Raw genomic sequence first — 20,545 nt, forward strand, 5'->3', positions numbered from 1 at the left:
ATATTAGGTAGGTGGAAATAATGTTTTGGCTCATCGATGTAAGCTCAATGTCACTCTAATTTTCGAATGTAAGTTATCGAGACTTTTTTTTTTTCTGTTTTCTTTAGCATTTCTGAAGTCAACATACAAGGGGTTATGGATAGATAGAACGACTTGCGTGTAAAACACGCATTTCTGTTTTAGTGTGTATTTAATTAAAATGTGTACTTTGTAACGTGGAAGGCGTGCTACAAAAATTTTGTTTTTCGATCACATTTCATTACTGAGAACAATTAAGCAAAAAATGATGTTTTAATTTCGGGATCAGCTGGTTAAGTTAGGACTCCAAAGGGATACATAGCCGAAAAGGTTTTCACGATCCTGATTTGATGTACAGTATTTGTGTTTGAACACCTTGATATTTGGAAGCAGCTGTCGAAAGCTGCTGTTCTTTCTCGTTTCTTTTCTCGCGCAACCGCAGTTTCAACGAACGTTGCTTAAAATCGAAAGCGGAATAAAACATTACGATGCACGAGTCCTCGCACGAAGTATGTACGTACTTGTACTTTCAGTCCTACTTCCTGGTAGGCACGTGCTTGTTAAATAAAGTATTGCGCCGCGCATGTGCCATCCGCGAAACGCAACGAAGACCTTATGCAACTTTATTTTAGCAACTTTCGATACACGTGATTAGTGAACGAGACGCTGTATTTGATGCGGGTACGGCTGACGTCAGGGGAAAAACAAACTGCATACTGTACTCGCGAGGCACAGGGATCGCCTGAATTCATGACAGTCAGTGTCGAACAATAAGAAGAACATGTTTGCCCGTTTATCTCTATACAGTACAGGGAGGCCTTCTCGAAAGAATTAGTCGTCAAATGAGCTGGGAATAAGTTGAACAAGTGAATACCAAGAAAGTGCAGTCAAGAGAAGTGTAGGCACTTCCATGTATCGAATGCGTGATACAGTTTCTTTATGGAAAGTGTAATGCCGAACAGCCATTAAGGTAAATGTTGTTGGTTTTTTTTTTTTATTCCTTTTTAAATAAAAAAATAACGTCGTGTGAATGCGTTATCTGTGAAGTGGTCGCCAAACTAAAGTGTCGTTTCATAATTCTCGTGTAGGGTTACCAGTCTCCAGTTTACTACAGTATCTGGTAAGTAAATAAACTGAGCAGATACTAGTAAAACTTACTTTATTAGACAATATCGCACGTAAATATCCGATATTGTCTAATTAAGTTTTATTGTTGTTTTATTGTCACGTTTGTTAGTTTAATTTTATTATATATTAATTTTTCACTTGTTTTCTCAAGTTTTTATAAATTTGCTGTCCAGGCAATAATGGTTACAGAACAGTTTGCCGTTCTGTAACCATTATTATTGTTATCAGATGGCCGGAGTAATAAAGTTTCTATAAATTCTAATTTATAAGGGGAGGTAAACATATCTCCGGTTATGGTAAACATACGTACCGGTTTCGATATTGAATCTGTACGAAGTAACTTTATTTTTTTTATTTATTATATATATGTATATATATATCTATATATATTTTATTTATTTATTTTTTTTTAATATACCCCTCACTTGTTTGGTTGGGTTTTGAAAGATTTTTTTTTTTTTTCCCCATCTTCAAAGAAAGTTCCCCAATTAAATTTAAAATGAAGTTGTAAATTATCACGGTAATACTCCAGAACACGGTGCCCCTTTGACAATTACGTCGAGAAGAAGAAGGGGAAAGCAGTGACGTACGGTTCGTAACTCCGCCCACTCACTGCGTTCCCCCTCTTCTTCTCGACAACTGCACGTGGCGAATGTCACGCGACATAACAGTATGGCAGAACCGAAAAATAACGAAATTATCGGCAACAGTAATTTTTTCGGAGCAGCAGCCAAAATAATTGCAAATTAAACACACTAATTTCGTTCTTCAAAACGAAAAAAAAAATAATGAGACGCAGCAAACGACCAATTTTCGACAAATAACTGGCGAAGTCCCGCAAAAAGGTAACCTACCATTTTTAATTAAACACAAACGAAAGACAATTAAAAACGTAATTCCCAATTGAAAAACGTTCTTCAAAACAGAGACGCAGCAAACGACCAATTTTCGACAAATAACTGGCATAGTGCCGCAAAAAGGTAACCTACCATTTTTAATTAAACACAAACGAAAGACAATTAAAAACGTAATTCCCAATTGAAAAACGTTCTTCAAAACGAAAAAATATATAATGAGACGCAGCAAACGACCAATTTTCGACAAATAACTGGCGAAGTCCCGCAAAAAGGTAACCTACCATTTTTAATTAAACACAAACGAAAGACAATTAATTAAAAACGTAATTCCCAATATACATTTTTTTTGTATGGCCACTAATACATCTGAATTAACACGTGCAACGAACAATAAAATTGCTCTTTGCATAAGCACAAAACGGCAACATAGAATTTTTTCTTTTTTTAAAAAAAAAACCGCAACGGACACAATACTACGTTAATAATACGTGAAAATAACACAGAAATACAAGACAAACTAAACTCACCTCACAGCAGCAATAAACAAAGAAACAGTTCACCAGCAGGATGGAACGGGATAACGACAAACTGAAAACCACGAGGCAATAACCAGAAAATGAAGAAGTAACAACTCACCTCCGTACGCACTAAAAACCAACATTCAAAAGAAAGAATATACGCAACGAATTTCGCATTTAGCGCTCCAGTGACGTCGTGTCACGTGACATCCACGTGAAACGAAGAGGGGACGCAGTCAGTAGGCGGGATCAAAACCTGTCAATCACTGCTTTCCCCCCGTTCTGACAACCAATTACAAGGGGGCACCGTATATTGGAGTATGGCCATTATCACTTTCGATATACATTTTTTTTTAATCTACCCCCTTCCGGAGAGAAAGTTTATTGAGAGGGGTCAAACTCACCACGAGTATGTCTAGTATTTTTATTGAACGAGCCTATCTATTTTTAAGTAATTTACTCAAAATTGGGTGCTGCAGAAATATAAACTGAAAGTTGTACGATTTTTCTGAGGAGGTTAACTGTCAATATTAGTTCGCAGCTCGCGGACCAAAGGGGATGAGAGAAAATCTTTGGAGGAGGGCGCGAATAACTTTAATTCATGTGGAAACTGTGAAGGGGGTTAAAGAGGAAAGAGGATTTAATAAACAAAAAAAAAAAAAAAAAAGCAGCAGCAGCTTTGCATGCTATGTTGTCACGAATTATCAAATTGTCATATTTGGTATTCAGCAGAAAAAACTTTATCGGTTGTGATCTGGCAACAACCTTGTTCTCTCTGTTAATACAGTTGTAATCTAAAACGTAATCTTTTTGGTTTTTGCTGTTATTATTATTAGGGGGACATATACTTGTTATAACTAGCCGGGAAACACACGCTTGTTCATAGTACGCACACAGCCTGCATATAGTGCTTACTGTTCTATATAGCAAATACTGTTGCAGTAATAGAAATTTCCCATATAATTAAGATATTAGAATAAAAACCTTAGCCAAAAAATTGCACTGTGTAAGAATTCCTGGAATTTATGGGTTCAGGAGGGTGAATAGATACTGTTTCATTACGGTGAGACACCAGTGCACCTGCCTCAATATAAAGAACAGTGGGGGAAAGATGGCAAAGGCCTTAGAAGAGCTATATTCGAAATTTTACTGGGAAAAAACTGAAGTATGGTTAATGGAACTTCAATGAAAAAAAAAAAAAAAAAAAATAGCGAATACGTAGAACGTGTAGGAAAGTATATATAGTGTATGAAATCGAGTTTTAGTTAGTATGGTGATAGTCTTATTGTGTATTTATGGACAAGTACCATTGCCATAACAATGTACAGTACACTACGACCATAATGTACTAAATGATTTTCTCGCCAACTAATGATTCTCTCTCTCTCTCTGGTCAGCTATAACCAATGTGCAGTATGCACATTTATTTTTATGATATTAATTAAAACCGTATACTGATACATAAACTTTAGGCCCCGTATGGGGTTACGAATATACTGCATGTTGATTGTCACAAAAAAGCCGAACCCTTTATTGTCTTTCCTTTCGGGCTAGGTGGTTGACTGCTTCTGAAAAAGTCATCCAGATTGTAGGCATGCAAGTAGACATTTTGTATATTACGGCAGCTCCCTAGTGTGTATACACATAGTATTTACGGTCTGGCACCACCGGTGGTTTCCCATGTCTGCGCAGTGCGTATAGACAATGTGTCGTCGAGACTGCACGGCACTACCTGTAAATTTGTACAGACGCGATGAACTATTGAAAAATAAATATATATAGTAACCAACCACTATTTACCCAATGAAGTTAGTCTATTTACGAGAACAAGAATTCGTATTTTGACAAATGTAAATGTTGCGTCACTTCGTTATGCGCAATACATTGCACGGCATTAGATGAAATCCATGATGTCCCCCCCCCCACCACCCAACCTCGCCGTAATTGCTGGAGTGCAGAAACATCCCACATCATTAATAATGATTAAGAGAACAAGTGCTGAATACATAGTGTTCTTTTGTCGTTATGAAATGAAAGAAGTAAAACTGAGGACAGCGCACTTGCTGGGGGTGTTTGTTTTACAAGTGTTATGAACAAGATAAAAACAGAGAAAGGAAAGATTATGATATGGGTAAATAAGTACTGCAGAGGCTAAAGTGAAAGTGCTGATTAAAAGTAGCTGACGGAACTATTCTCGTGTGCATATTCAATTTCTAGTGACAAATGGGCCTGGAGTACTGGGGTCCATAGTTTAACAGATATTTATTTAAAGTATACCCAGTAAAATAAAATAAAATAAAATATTTCCAGAAGCTTTCGGAACTCGTGTCCCTTTCTCAACTGACAGAATTTTTAAATACATTACAAGCAAACTGTGGCACGTTACTCATTCGTCATTGTTGTAGCACGGACGTGTGCTGCCTTGCGCCAGTGATCATCCATCAATAAAACGGTTGTCTCCAGGATTGGATGTATACGCATGCCTTTCTGGCGATTTAATGCCTTAGGGTTGTTCATTATGTTTAGTGACTCTAGCCATAGGCGGTGGCGAAAGTGTCGCGCGTGGTCCACTATCTCAAAGTCGCGCTTGGGGTCAAGATCGTGGTTGGTAGCCCAAAAATGTTCTGCAAGCGCGGACTGGTCAGTTTCGGCAAGCCGGATTGCTCTGTCGTGTTCCGTGAGGCGATCCTGGAGACGTCTCGATGTCTCACCTACGTAGCAACTGTTACAGGCCCTACAGGTGATACGGTACACTACATTGCTGCGTAAGACAGGTGTGACAGGGGTCTTCACACTGGAGACAAGTGAACGTAGGTTCCTACCTGGTAATTGTACACATTTTATGTTGTAACTTCTCAGGATCTTCGAGATACGTCCTGACACTCCTGGATAGTACGGAATGTAGGCGGATGATATGCCGACTTGCTTCGGAGGTCTTGGGTTGGAAGTAAGCTCTTGTGCCTGTAACAAGCATCTGTTTAGTACATGGGATGGATAACCGCATCTGGTTAAGTCCGCCTTCACACGGGAGATCTCGTTACGTCTAATTGTGTCGGTGCTGGAATGGCTCCAGGCCCTGGAGAACAGGGTGCGGGCAGTGCTATTGAGATGGCTTGGAGCGTGGCCGGACCCGTAGTTGGTGAATTGACCGCACCACATGGGTTTGCGGTATACTGAGGTCTCTAGATGTGGGCCTACGCGATGCACTAGCACGTCCAGAAACGGGAGCGAACCGTCCACCTCTGATTCTACGGTAAACTTGATGAAATTGGATAGAGAGTTGAGGTATTCTAGTAGTACCGTTTCAGAACCACGTGGTATTATGGTAAAAATATCGTCGACATATCTACACCACGTTGTAATAGGTGTAGGTGGGTTCTGGTGTATCTGCTTCTCCAGATCTTCCATGGCGATGTTAGCTACTACGGAACTGACAGGGGCACCCATAGCAGTGCCATGTACTTGTTTGTAGAGTGAGTCTTCAAAGGTGAAGATGCTGCTAGAGAGGCATAGGTTGAGGGCGGTACAGATGTCATCAGTGGATAGTGACGTCCTGGATTGGAGGCTTAAGTCGCTCTCAAGGAGCCTTCTGGCGCAGTGCACGGCCTGTTGGACGGGAATCGAGGTGAATAAAGAAACCACGTCAAATGATGCCATGACAGAGTTATCAGGGATTGAAATGTCCTTAATGGTGTTAATGAATTCACTGCTGTTTTTAACGGTGTGAGATGTATTACCTATAAGAGGCGAGAGGAGGCTCGCGATGTGTTTGGACAGTTCATACGTTGGGGCACTGCAGCAAGACACTATAGGTCTGAGAGGAATACCCGGTTTATGGATCTTTGGTAATCCGTAGAATTGTGGTAGTTGACAGCCAGTACCACGCAGAAGATGGTGAGTCGCGGTCGGGATCTTCTTATCTTTAAGCCATGCGTGGACAAGTTTATTAACATTTGCTTCCAGACGTTTCAAGACTTTAACGGGAGGATCAGGTAGAGGTTCATATACGTTAGGATCGAGTAATAGGGCCAAGGCTTTCTCTCGGTAGGCTGATCGGTCCAGCACAACAGTCCGGCGCCCTTTATCCGCAGGAAGTACAACGATGGAGTTGTCTTTTCTTATAGATGACAGGGCGGCACGTTGGCGGTGGTTGAGGTTTGAGCACGTTTTTCGAGTGTTGCGGAGGACTGCGGCAGTCTTGAATCGGATCTCGTTGGCAGTTTCTTCGGGAAGGTTGGTAATACTGGCTTCTATGCCCATAGCGAGCTGTGTGATGGGAGGTTTCGATGGTATAACGGCGAATTTCATACCGTTTGATAAAACACTCAGCTGCTCGTTGGACAGTTGTTTGTTACTTAGATTCAAGACGAAAGAAGTCGTGTCGTCTGAACGAGTGTTCGTCTTTAAGGAGTTAGTTTCTATGCTCAAGTTTATGAACTTGCGCTGTTGGCGTAAACGGTAGGTATCCGAGGTCTGACTAGCCCGATGGCAGATGGTATGTATAAGGTTTGTAAATACAATAGGCGAGACCTTACCTTGTATATGTTGTAACAGTCTGGACTTGTTGTAGTCAGCGTTCCTGATTTCATGGTGGAGATGGGATATCCATAAATTTAACGTGCGCAGGCTGAAGTTAAAGCAGGCACGATCCATATGAGAGTTGTGGAACGGGGCTTTGTATCGGAACCCTTTAGGTATAATTCGATTGCTTTTGCATCTGTGGGCGAAGCGTAAATGTTGCCTGTAGCGAGCTATTGAGAGGAAGCATTTTTGCAACTGTGCACAATCGTTGTAGGTATTATGGCCATAAAGTGATCGAATAGTGACAAATGGGCCTGGAGTACTGGGGTCCATAGTTTAACAGATATTTATTTAAAGTATACCCAGTAAAATAAAATAAAATAAAATATTTCCAGAAGCTTTCGGAACTCGTGTCCCTTTCTCAACTGACAGAATTTTTAAATACATTACAAGCAAACTGTGGCACGTTACTCATTCGTCATTGTTGTAGCACGGACGTGTGCTGCCTTGCGCCAGTGATCATCCATCAATAAAACGGTTGTCTCCAGGATTGGATGTATACGCATGCCTTTCTGGCGATTTAATGCCTTAGGGTTGTTCATTATGTTTAGTGACTCTAGCCATAGGCGGTGGCGAAAGTGTCGCGCGTGGTCCACTATCTCAAAGTCGCGCTTGGGGTCAAGATCGTGGTTGGTAGCCCAAAAATGTTCTGCAAGCGCGGACTGGTCAGTTTCGGCAAGCCGGATTGCTCTGTCGTGTTCCGTGAGGCGATCCTGGAGACGTCTCGATGTCTCACCTACGTAGCAACTGTTACAGGCCCTACAGGTGATACGGTACACTACATTGCTGCGTAAGACAGGTGTGACAGGGGTCTTCACACTGGAGACAAGTGAACGTAGGTTCCTACCTGGTAATTGTACACATGTGTACAATTACCAGGTAGGAACCAGGTACAATTACCAGGTACAATTACCTGGTAATTGTACACATGTGTACAATTACCAGGTAGGAACCTACGTTCACTTGTCTCCAGTGTGAAGACCCCTGTCACACCTGTCTTACGCAGCAATGTAGTGTACCGTATCACCTGTAGGGCCTGTAACAGTTGCTACGTAGGTGAGACATCGAGACGTCTCCAGGATCGCCTCACGGAACACGACAGAGCAATCCGGCTTGCCGAAACTGACCAGTCCGCGCTTGCAGAACATTTTTGGGCTACCAACCACGATCTTGACCCCAAGCGCGACTTTGAGATAGTGGACCACGCGCGACACTTTCGCCACCGCCTATGGCTAGAGTCACTAAACATAATGAACAACCCTAAGGCATTAAATCGCCAGAAAGGCATGCGTATACATCCAATCCTGGAGACAACCGTTTTATTGATGGATGATCACTGGCGCAAGGCAGCACACGTCCGTGCTACAACAATGACGAATGAGTAACGTGCCACAGTTTGCTTGTAATGTATTTAAAAATTCTGTCAGTTGAGAAAGGGACACGAGTTCCGAAAGCTTCTGGAAATATTTTATTTTATTTTATTTTACTGGGTATACTTTAAATAAATATCTGTTAAACTATGGACCCCAGTACTCCAGGCCCATTTGTCACTATTCGATCACTTTATGGCCATAATACCTACAACGATTGTGCACAGTTGCAAAAATGCTTCCTCTCAATAGCTCGCTACAGGCAACATTTACGCTTCGCCCACAGATGCAAAAGCAATCGAATTATACCTAAAGGGTTCCGATACAAAGCCCCGTTCCACAACTCTCATATGGATCGTGCCTGCTTTAACTTCAGCCTGCGCACGTTAAATTTATGGATATCCCATCTCCACCATGAAATCAGGAACGCTGACTACAACAAGTCCAGACTGTTACAACATATACAAGGTAAGGTCTCGCCTATTGTATTTACAAACCTTATACATACCATCTGCCATCGGGCTAGTCAGACCTCGGATACCTACCGTTTACGCCAACAGCGCAAGTTCATAAACTTGAGCATAGAAACTAACTCCTTAAAGACGAACACTCGTTCAGACGACACGACTTCTTTCGTCTTGAATCTAAGTAACAAACAACTGTCCAACGAGCAGCTGAGTGTTTTATCAAACGGTATGAAATTCGCCGTTATACCATCGAAACCTCCCATCACACAGCTCGCTATGGGCATAGAAGCCAGTATTACCAACCTTCCCGAAGAAACTGCCAACGAGATCCGATTCAAGACTGCCGCAGTCCTCCGCAACACTCGAAAAACGTGCTCAAACCTCAACCACCGCCAACGTGCCGCCCTGTCATCTATAAGAAAAGACAACTCCATCGTTGTACTTCCTGCGGATAAAGGGCGCCGGACTGTTGTGCTGGACCGATCAGCCTACCGAGAGAAAGCCTTGGCCCTATTACTCGATCCTAACGTATATGAACCTCTACCTGATCCTCCCGTTAAAGTCTTGAAACGTCTGGAAGCAAATGTTAATAAACTTGTCCACGCATGGCTTAAAGATAAGAAGATCCCGACCGCGACTCACCATCTTCTGCGTGGTACTGGCTGTCAACTACCACAATTCTACGGATTACCAAAGATCCATAAACCGGGTATTCCTCTCAGACCTATAGTGTCTTGCTGCAGTGCCCCAACGTATGAACTGTCCAAACACATCGCGAGCCTCCTCTCGCCTCTTATAGGTAATACATCTCACACCGTTAAAAACAGCAGTGAATTCATTAACACCATTAAGGACATTTCAATCCCTGATAACTCTGTCATGGCATCATTTGACGTGGTTTCTTTATTCACCTCGATTCCCGTCCAACAGGCCGTGCACTGCGCCAGAAGGCTCCTTGAGAGCGACTTAAGCCTCCAATCCAGGACGTCACTATCCACTGATGACATCTGTACCGCCCTCAACCTATGCCTCTCTAGCAGCATCTTCACCTTTGAAGACTCACTCTACAAACAAGTACATGGCACTGCTATGGGTGCCCCTGTCAGTTCCGTAGTAGCTAACATCGCCATGGAAGATCTGGAGAAGCAGATACACCAGAACCCACCTACACCTATTACAACGTGGTGTAGATATGTCGACGATATTTTTACCATAATACCACGTGGTTCTGAAACGGTACTACTAGAATACCTCAACTCTCTATCCAATTTCATCAAGTTTACCGTAGAATCAGAGGTGGACGGTTCGCTCCCGTTTCTGGACGTGCTAGTGCATCGCGTAGGCCCACATCTAGAGACCTCAGTATACCGCAAACCCATGTGGTGCGGTCAATTCACCAACTACGGGTCCGGCCACGCTCCAAGCCATCTCAATAGCACTGCCCGCACCCTGTTCTCCAGGGCCTGGAGCCATTCCAGCACCGACACAATTAGACGTAACGAGATCTCCCGTGTGAAGGCGGACTTAACCAGATGCGGTTATCCATCCCATGTACTAAACAGATGCTTGTTACAGGCACAAGAGCTTACTTCCAACCCAAGACCTCCGAAGCAAGTCGGCATATCATCCGCCTACATTCCGTACTATCCAGGAGTGTCAGGACGTATCTCGAAGATCCTGAGAAGTTACAACATAAAATGTGTACAATTACCAGGTAGGAACCTACGTTCACTTGTCTCCAGTGTGAAGACCCCTGTCACACCTGTCTTACGCAGCAATGTAGTGTACCGTATCACCTGTAGGGCCTGTAACAGTTGCTACGTAGGTGAGACATCGAGACGTCTCCAGGATCGCCTCACGGAACACGACAGAGCAATCCGGCTTGCCGAAACTGACCAGTCCGCGCTTGCAGAACATTTTTGGGCTACCAACCACGATCTTGACCCCAAGCGCGACTTTGAGATAGTGGACCACGCGCGACACTTTCGCCACCGCCTATGGCTAGAGTCACTAAACATAATGAACAACCCTAAGGCATTAAATCGCCAGAAAGGCATGCGTATACATCCAATCCTGGAGACAACCGTTTTATTGATGGATGATCACTGGCGCAAGGCAGCACACGTCCGTGCTACAACAATGACGAATGAGTAACGTGCCACAGTTTGCTTGTAATGTATTTAAAAATTCTGTCAGTTGAGAAAGGGACACGAGTTCCGAAAGCTTCTGGAAATATTTTATTTTATTTTATTTTACTGGGTATACTTTAAATAAATATCTGTTATTCAATTTCTGTTAATTAACAGAAATTCATTAGAATTATCGACTAGAAGTTAATTCCGTTGCAAAGATTTTAAGGAACCTTTTCTCAAAGAACTAGCCCACTTTAAATTTTATTATTTTCAACAGAAAGCTCACGAAGTTTCACATATTTCATCATCAACAAGCTACAAGAAGACATCATTAAACTTGCTAACACAGTGACAAAACTGTTTCCAGTTTTGTCACTATGTGTCCTTGAGGTTGTCACAGACATTGGTCACTATGGATTTCGTCGCTATGGGTCCTTGAGGTTGTCACAGACATTCTCTCAGATATGCCAGACAAGCCGTACTTTCTACCTGGGAGTCTAAAACTCTGATCAAACTGATATTCGAGTGACATTCAAGTCAAGTGGACCCAATTTCGGCAAAGTCCGGACGGTCTGTGACAGCCAAATCCTCTGCTTGCACCTTTACGATGGTGGGACTGTTAGTAACCCTGGATATAACCTCCATGCACACTGTGGGTGACCACACAGGTGTGAATCAACATAAGCAGGGTAGAGGTGTGGCGCCCACACCACATGGAGGAATGCCATCCCTCTGTGTTACCAGGTAATACTAGGTGGTAGATGACTCTAATCAACCGATGAAATACCACCAATTTGCTTATTGGAAGCTTGAAGTGGTAGAACCCACGTTTAGTCTCCAGAACTAAGTTCCGGTCAACCCTTCCCCATCTCTTCCATCATGCACTATGACTGACTTTTGAGGTTATGATGAACGTTACGAGATACAATCTTCCGTACATTTCGAGGGTACAGCTCTAAAATGGTATTCGCAGGCTGGCCGCTAGTTACTACACTGGACCGAACCTATTGGTAACTCTTTAGGAGGCTTCCGGATCAGCTAGTGTATAATATTGCTACCTGTACTCTGCCAGATAGTGATTGGAGGGAACCCGAGTAGTGTGTAAGCGAGGGGCATTGTCAAAGCCACGTTATGTCAAAGATCTGGGTATATTCTTATTATGTGTACGCCATATCCAAAAATTTCATTATTTCATACAACATGTCTCCCCCACTTTTTCTTACTATCGAATACACCATCAATTGTCAAAATAATAGAGTAAGCTTATCTGCAAAAAGATCTAAACCTCCCAAACACTTCCTAATTCATTTCACAAAAATACGTGGTCTCAATTCTTATGTCAACGATATCCATTTCCACTTGCAGTCTGCCAAATCTCTAACATACTTTTTCTGACAGAATCTCATTTATCGGTTGATTCAACTACTGCTCATCTCAGTATCCCAAATTATCCGTTGTATGATTCCTTTCGCCTCAAAGGTGGTACTTGTGCATATGTCCGTTCCGATATTCCCTGTCAGAGACGTGGTAATTTGGATTCTCCTCGTTTGATCTTCTCTGGCTTAAAATCTCTCTACCTCATTGTGTCAAATTCATCTGTTGCCTCTACCGTTCTCCCAACTCCACTAATCATTTGGGGCTCTTTGACTTCCTTTCTTTGTAACTTGACTTTCTCCTGTTCAACTTTCCTCACAGTGACATAATTTTCCTTGGTGATTTTAATGTTTACAACTCCAGCTGGCTTCCATTTTATAGTCACACCGACCCAGCTGTTCGAGATGCGGAGGCTTTTGTAATTACTAATGATCTTGCACAGATTGTTCATTTACCTACAAGAATGCCAGACAATCCCAGCCAACACGCTTGATTTTTTTTCTCATGAACAACCCTTCTAAGCACACAGTCGAAATGAGTGGTCCTTTAGGCACCCCAGATCGCAACTTGATTATCTTTTCTCCAATGCAGCTTTTTTCTCATGGCTATTCCCAACCTCGTATTGTTTGGCATTACAGAAATGCAAAATGGGACGGACGACCTGCGAGATTTCTTCTTTTCCTTGGTTTGGTTACTGTTTCAAAACTTCTGATGTCAACGTTTGCTCAAATCCAGTCAGTGAAATTATTGTTGTAGGAATGGAATCCTTTATTCCACACTACACTTTAATATCTCGTCCTTGGTTTTCCAATAAATGTGCTAAGGCTGTTCAAGAGAGGAACGTTGCATATCGCAATTGGCTTGTTTCCAAATCTTCAGATACATTTTCTGCCTACACCAAAGCTCGCAACAATTGTAAAATAGTTATTAATCAGTCCCAACTAGATTTTGAACAGGCTAAAAGTAGAAAACTTCCTTCTTGCCCTAATGGTAGCCGATGATTCTGGTCTCTTGCCAAAGCTATTGGCCGCAACTTTTGGCCTTCTCTGCTCCCACCTCTGTCAAAACTAGATGGATCTGTTATCACTTCAGCCAATGATAAAGCTGACCTGCTAGCATCATATTTTTCTTTCAACCCTGTATCAATGATCTTGGTAAAACACCTCCCACCATTCCCAACACGCTCCACTCAATGCCTCCTGTGGTCTTCCATCATAAGGAGGTCAGGCGGATTTTGACGAATCTTGATGCTAAGAAAGGTTCAAGTCCCGATGGTGTTTCTCCACTTGTTCTCAAAACCTGTACTACTGAACTTACTCCTGTTATTTGCCGCCTTTTTTCACTTTCTTATTCCAAAGTTGTTTTTCCTTCTGCTTGGAAATTTGCTCATATCCAGCCAGTTCCTAAAAAGGGTGACAAATCCCTCCCATCCAGTTATCGTCCCGTTGCAATTACTTCTGCGCCTCCGTAGCCAGGTGGGAAGGAGCAGCAGTGCGTAGCACACGCTTCTTGATTAGACCGGGGTTCGAGCCCGTCACCACCAAATACGGAGGATGCGGAAAGGTCAGGGAATGACCACCGCATATCTCGGAGCAATATGGCCTTAGTTGCTAATGCTCCTAAAAACTAAAATAACAACATAACAGCAATTACTTCTACTCTTTCTAAAGTAATGAAGAAATCAATTAACCGCCAACTCTTAAACTACCTAGAAACCTTCAGTATTGATTCCGTCAGTGTCGATCCAGTGGTTTTTTCAGGCTTATGTTACCCATTTATGGACAAATTCAATGGAAAATTTTGGGGAAACACAAACAGTTGCTCTTAACACCTCAAAGGCTTTCGATCGTGTTTGCCATAAACGTCTTGTAAACAAGCTTCCATCTTATGGTTTGCCAACTGTTTTTTGTAATTGGTTATCCAGTTTTTCTCTCTGATCGCTCACTGAGGGGGATGGTAGATGGCTCTCTGTCTTCTAACTTTTCCACTAATGCCGGTGTCCCCCCCAAGGTTAGGTTCTTTCCCCCACTCTTTTCCTCTTGTATATTAATGACCTTCCATTGACTGGAAATTCTATCCATAGTTTTGCCGATGATAGCACATCGCATTCCACTTTCCATTTTGAGAAACCTTGCCCTGCTCAATCAACTTCTATTTCTCAAATATCCGCTACCAATTCCTTAAATGCCGATCTCCAGGTAATTCCCCAGTGGGGCAAAGACAACTTAGTTGATTTCAATCCTTCTAAAACTCAGTCTTGTCTTATATCTTGCAAAAAGGATTCTCCTGTTCCTATGCTTATCTTTGGTGACACTCCGATTCGTAGGCAAGATGATTTAGCATTAGTAGAGGCATACGATGCAAGAAAGCAAGCTTATGTAGCATCAGCCAAAAAAAAAAATAAATAATAAATAAATTATATGATATATCTGTTTTGGGGATTACCCTGACTTCCAGTCTCTCTTGGCACAATCACATTACAAATATTGCTCCCTCTGCATCTGAAAAACTTGGTTTTTTCTTTCGCCCTCGGCGTTACTTTTCTTCCAAACAGCTGCTCACTCTGTATAAATTGCAAATCCGCCCTGCCATGGAATATTGTTCCCACATCTGGGGTGGTGCCCCCAAAACCTCGCTGAGGCTTCTTGATTTCATTCAGAAGAGGGCATCATCATCATCATCATCATCAGCCATTTTCAATCCACTGCAGGATGAAGGCCTCTCCAGCAACTTTCCAGTTCCTTCTGTTTTGAGCACTGGCCATCCATTTACTACTCAAAAACTCATGAATTTCATCTATCCATCTCCGCCTTTGTCTTCCAGGTTTTCTTCTAGCTCCTCTTGGGTACCATTCTGTTATTTTCTTAGTCCATCTGTCATCATGTCTTCGAGCTATGTGTCCTGCCCAAGACCATTTTAGTTCTTTAGTTTTGATAAGAATGTCCTTTACTTTAGTTTGCTGCCTAATCCATGGGTTTCTCTTCTTATCTAACAGTGATTCCCAATATAATTCGTTCCATTCTTCGCTGTGTAGTTCTTAGCTTCTCTTCCATTCTTTTGGTGAGTGCCCAAGTTTCACTTCCATAAGTCATGGTGGGGAGTATACATTGATTCATTATTTTACGTTTCAGACAAACTGGGATATTGCTCTTCAGTATGTGACTATATTTCCTGAATGCTATCCATCCAAAATTTATTCTTCTCTTGACTTCCAGCCATTTATCATTATTACAGCTAATAACTTGTCCCAGATATGACTCCACCTTTTCAATTACTGCTCCTTCAATCATTATTTCCCTTTCCGTGGCATACTTGTTCATCATTACTTTTGTTTTAGCCATATTCATCTTTAGTCCAAAATCCTTACTAACTGTGCATAACTGATTAAGATTTTCCTCTAATTCTTTGGGATCGTGGCTTATGACCACAATGTCATCTGCAAATCGTAAATGGTTTAGGTACTCTCCGTTCACATTGACTCCTTTCTGCGACCAGTCTAATCTTCTGAAAGCTTCCTCAAGGGCAGCAGTAAACAGCTTCGGAGATATTGTGTCTCCTTGTCGAACTCCTTTCTCGATTTTAAATTTGCTACTGTCTTTGTCTAGTCTAATAAAGGATGTAGCACTCTCATATATTTTCTTCAAAATCATAATATATGGAGTATTTATGCCTTGTCTTTCCAGTGCCTGAAACATTGCCTTATGCTGTATGGAGTCAAACGCCTTTTCATAATCCACAAATGCCAGGCATAATGGTGTTTTATAGTCATTTGCTTTCTCCATTAGCTGTGATATTACATGAAGGTGATCCATAGTTGAGAATCCTGTCCTAAAGCCAGCTTGCTCTTTCGGTTGATTCTCATCAAGTATTCTTTCTAATCTGTTAGTAATGACCCTTGTGAACAACTTGTAGATATGGGATAACCAGCTAATTGGTCTATAATTTCCAATTTCTGATTTATCTCCTTTCTTATGCAGCAAAGGGGGCAGTTAGGTTAATTAGATGATTCATCTCTAACAGAGTCTCTCCACTCGCTGTCTCATAGACGTACTGTTTCTCCTGCATGCCTCTTCTACAGATACTTCCATTGGCACTGTTCTTCTGAATTGGCTTCTATAATTCACGCTCTCTCTTTCAAAACAATCCGAACACGTGCCGCCACCAGCGAACATCCATTTACTGTCCGTCTTCAAACTCACAGAACCAACTTTTCATCTTCCTCGTTTATTCACTCAACTGCCGTTTTCTAGAACAATCTTCCTTCGTACGTATTTCCTGAAAATTACAGTCTACAGAAGTTCAAGTGTAATGTCAACAAATATCTTCTTTCGTCTTCTCAATCCCCAACCCAAGCACGCTACTAAGTACTATAGGTTCTAATACCTCTCGTGTTTGGGGTTTACATAAAAAAAAATCGGGTACGGCTGTGTCCGAGCACGGCCGGAGGGGTTTTACGTGAATACGTCACGACAGCGGATTATATATATAATTGTTGGGAAGTGTAAATAAATGATAACAAGTTTAATAATCGATTACAATTTTATTTATCATAGGTCTATGATAAGAGAAATAAGATACAAAGAGTAGACAAGATTCATCCACGTTTCTGGCGAAAGTCAGATCAATACAAGTGTTATCGAGCGTGGTCTGAACGTAAGTGAGATTAAACACGCATTGCATAAAGTCCTGGAGTGATCGGCGGTTTCGTGACACATCCACATTGAAGTCACCGGTGGTGATCGGCGTATTGCTGAATGAATCGATGAAGCCCGATTCGGTCTGGCTCGATACTGGGGATTATTTTCTCTATGCTTTTCGAGTGGCGGATAGGGGAAACCCTGGAGCCCGCAGAACTTTAATAAAAATATGTTTTTCGAGTATTGCAGCAGGGATCGATAGATACAATATTCTGTTGCTGAATGAATCGATGGAGCCCGATTCGGTGCCAACTCCAGAACCGAATCGGGATTCAATGGGGCAGTCGCTCTCCATCACCTCACTGTCGTCGAATGCTTCCCAGTTCATTGTAATGTTTGTATAACGATTTGATTCACCAAGTGACGAAGCCAAGCCTTTACGACAGATTTCTTCACTAAACCACTCAAATATGTAGATTTGTGTATCAAGTTCTTCTTTATATTCACATTGAAAGCGCGATGGTCGTCAAAACGCCGGGGCAACTGCTGCACCATAGTGTTCACGTCGACTGGCACGTTTATGACTTGACCCACAATGCCGTAGTTGCCCTCGTAACGAAGTCTGCGGATCTGCATGAATGGCAAACGTGGTGAAATCAGCCGTAATTGTTGGGAAGTGTAAATAAGGTCCGTGCATTAAGGTCCAACGGTGACAGTCTGCTGGGATTTGGTGGATACTTGAAACCGTTCGATCGCGACAAGTTTGGAATCTTATTGCTATCCAGTGATTTTCTGCAAGCACTGTACAACTTGAAATCTGCAACCGCTTCGCCCGGGAACGTGTTATGGAGGAGTAGCATGTGTTTTGACTTCACTGGCTTCAGATCTCGCAGAAGCCATAAAATCCGTCACACACACATCACAATTATGACCGAATAGACTGTTCACAAACGTACTCTGGAAACGCTCACTCGCCGACTTCCAATGGTCTTCCATTGTCACCGATCTTCCGAAATCCACATTCATTTCGTCCAATCCAACTTCCGAAACGGTGTCATAGTCACTTACGGTGGATTCGTGTGCCGCTGCCGAAGTGCTAGCGCCGTCAACTGCACCGCTTCCATTTTTTTCCCGCTCCCAATACTTCCTTATTCGTTCCGACCCAGACATTGGGGTATTGTTGGAAAGCTGACGAGCTGCTCTTTACCGTCGTATGCGTTCGACATATTTCTGGCTCGCTTTCCGGCGAATATAGGCGGACATTGTGAAATTTTTGAAAATTTTCAACTTAAATCCACATTGTTCAATGTGGATTGAACAATGCACACTTCAATCCACAATTTCACTGTATTGAAATTTAATTATTTCGTATTAAACCGATAGATATCGACGATTGCTGTTGATTGACACTAAAACTAGCGTCGTACTACCACCCGAATGCGAAGTTATACTGGGTGGACGTTCCCGAAGCGCGGCGGATCGTACAAAAAATGGCGGACCCCCCCCCCCCACACACACACACTGCCACCCGTGTGGCGCAGCGCGTTATCTGAAGGTCACTGACGAATCTTCATTCCATCAACTATCGAATAATGTCAGTTTGGTTTGACTACCTTTAATACTTCAGAAATTAAGCCAAACCTTATCGAATGATTTCGTTACACCCAACTCTTCGTCCCGTACCCCCTAGTACTGTTGTGAATTTAAAGACTTATTCACGTCAAAAAAAAAAAAAAAAAAGAGAGATGGGCACGCTGAAATCGATACGTCTGATCACGTTAACTTGTTATCCTCTATGACAAAATAGTGGTTTCGCCAGTTCTAACTCGTCTGAAGGGGTCTGAATCCTAACTTAAGTTCTTAAAGGCCTCTTCTGTCAGCGCTGCAGTTAGTCTTTCATTCATTTAATTTCATTTTTGTTTGCCCTGTTTTTTGATGACTCGCAGACATAAATAAATAAATATTCATTTTTTTCCAAATACAGCGAGCCCATCACAGCACATGGCTAGGGGCAGGTAATAATACCAAGGAAATGACATAAAATAATCGAGTATATGTACATAGCAGATTTCATACAGACATTAACAATGACTAGAAATTATAGTTATGAGTTAAAAAAGAATTTGCAGAACTTGCAATTTCTAGGTTGGATTATTTTTCTTCATTTTTATCAGAGATCTGACTCCTGTAGGCTTCAGAGTTGATTAACCTGTTGTAGTCAATGTTGTGATGATTTATGAGGTGAAGGGATCCATTGGGGAACATTCTGTCCATTTGTTTGAGCCTGGAGAGGTTGGATTTGAATCGCTGGTTTCTTGAATTTTCCCTGTTTGAGACAGCTATTATATTGGCTAAGTTTGGTGCGTCGCATGCAGAAGTGATTAACTTTGCAAGAAGCATAACTCCAGCCTCGCTGATCATCTGTTGCAGAGGCTTTGTTTTTAGATTGTCATAAAACTGTTGCCTGGATATTGTGGGGAAAACGGAGCTTATTATTGAGCCATCTAAGAACCCAGTATTCTAGGGCAAGGAATTTCTTGACGGTTACTTGAGGAGCACCAGACCAGATTTCGGAAGCATAGGACAGAATGGGAAAAATGCATCTTTGAACATGCTTAATGACTGTTTTTCTGTCTTGAACCAATACTGCTTGTTTGAGAATTTTATTAAAAACAACTCCAAGGTCTTTGTGAGCATATACATTTGGGATTGCGACATCTGCAATTTTTATTTCTATGTGGTTTGGTTGTTTCTGAAGGGAATGAGTAATTTGAGCAGATTTGCTTGCATTTATATTCAGATTGAGATCGTTCAGGTACTTGAAGTTTTCACAAATCTGTGAATTCGCATCATTGATAACATTGCGAATATCATCACTGGCTTTGGCCATTATAAATAACTTTAAATCATCGGCATATGCCATTAGATTTGGATTTTCTTGTAGAAGTGGTTGGAGAGATGCTGAAAATATCGTACTGGAGAGAACGGCTCCTTGAGGAATGCCTGTTGAGGTTGACGAGAATATTGTCAGTACTAGTGGGGAAGAGGAGAAATCTGCGATTTAGACTGTATTGAAGTAGGAAATAATGTACCTTCAGTAGGAAATAATCATTGTGTCAACGAGAAAATGATTTTTTAGTGTTTCAAAAGCTCTTTTGATATCTATGTTGTCGAAAGCACCTTTGATGTCAAAAAAAAAAATACATCGTATTGTGCCTTATCTTGAAATGCAGTTTGGATGCGTACAATGGTATCAGCTAGGCTCTAGGACCAAAATGCATATTGACAGGTGCATTAGCGAAGATTGCATGTTGAAGATATGGGAGCATATTTTTTTCAATAATTTTAGTAATTATTAACAAAACAGCCGATGGCCCGGATGATTATTTCTAAAAGCTTTTTTAAGAATCAGCGTAATCCTGAAATTTTCCACTGTCTTGGAAGGAATAGCTGGAAGATGCAC

At 41.8% G+C, this 20,545-nt stretch overlaps 1 protein-coding gene across 2 annotated transcripts in view; it reads left to right on the forward strand.

Moving 5' to 3' along the window:
- Positions 1 to 611: 611 nt before the first annotated feature.
- LOC150078554 (uncharacterized) overlaps positions 612 to 20,545 on the forward strand; it is a 67,475-nt gene continuing 47,541 nt past the window's right edge. The window contains exon 1 of one of the 2 annotated variants that reach the window (XM_090384980.1): positions 612 to 988. The gene's annotated coding sequence lies outside the window, so the exon portion shown is untranslated. Of the gene's footprint in view, positions 989 to 1,025; positions 1,139 to 20,545 lie in introns of those variants that run through there. The other variant, XM_090384981.1, reaches the window with a different exon arrangement.

This window comes from Mastigoproctus giganteus, chromosome 11 (genome assembly GCF_048544385.1).
Source record: "Mastigoproctus giganteus isolate SK-2022 chromosome 11, ASM4854438v1, whole genome shotgun sequence".
Taxonomy (NCBI): Eukaryota; Metazoa; Arthropoda; class Arachnida; order Uropygi; family Thelyphonidae; genus Mastigoproctus; species Mastigoproctus giganteus.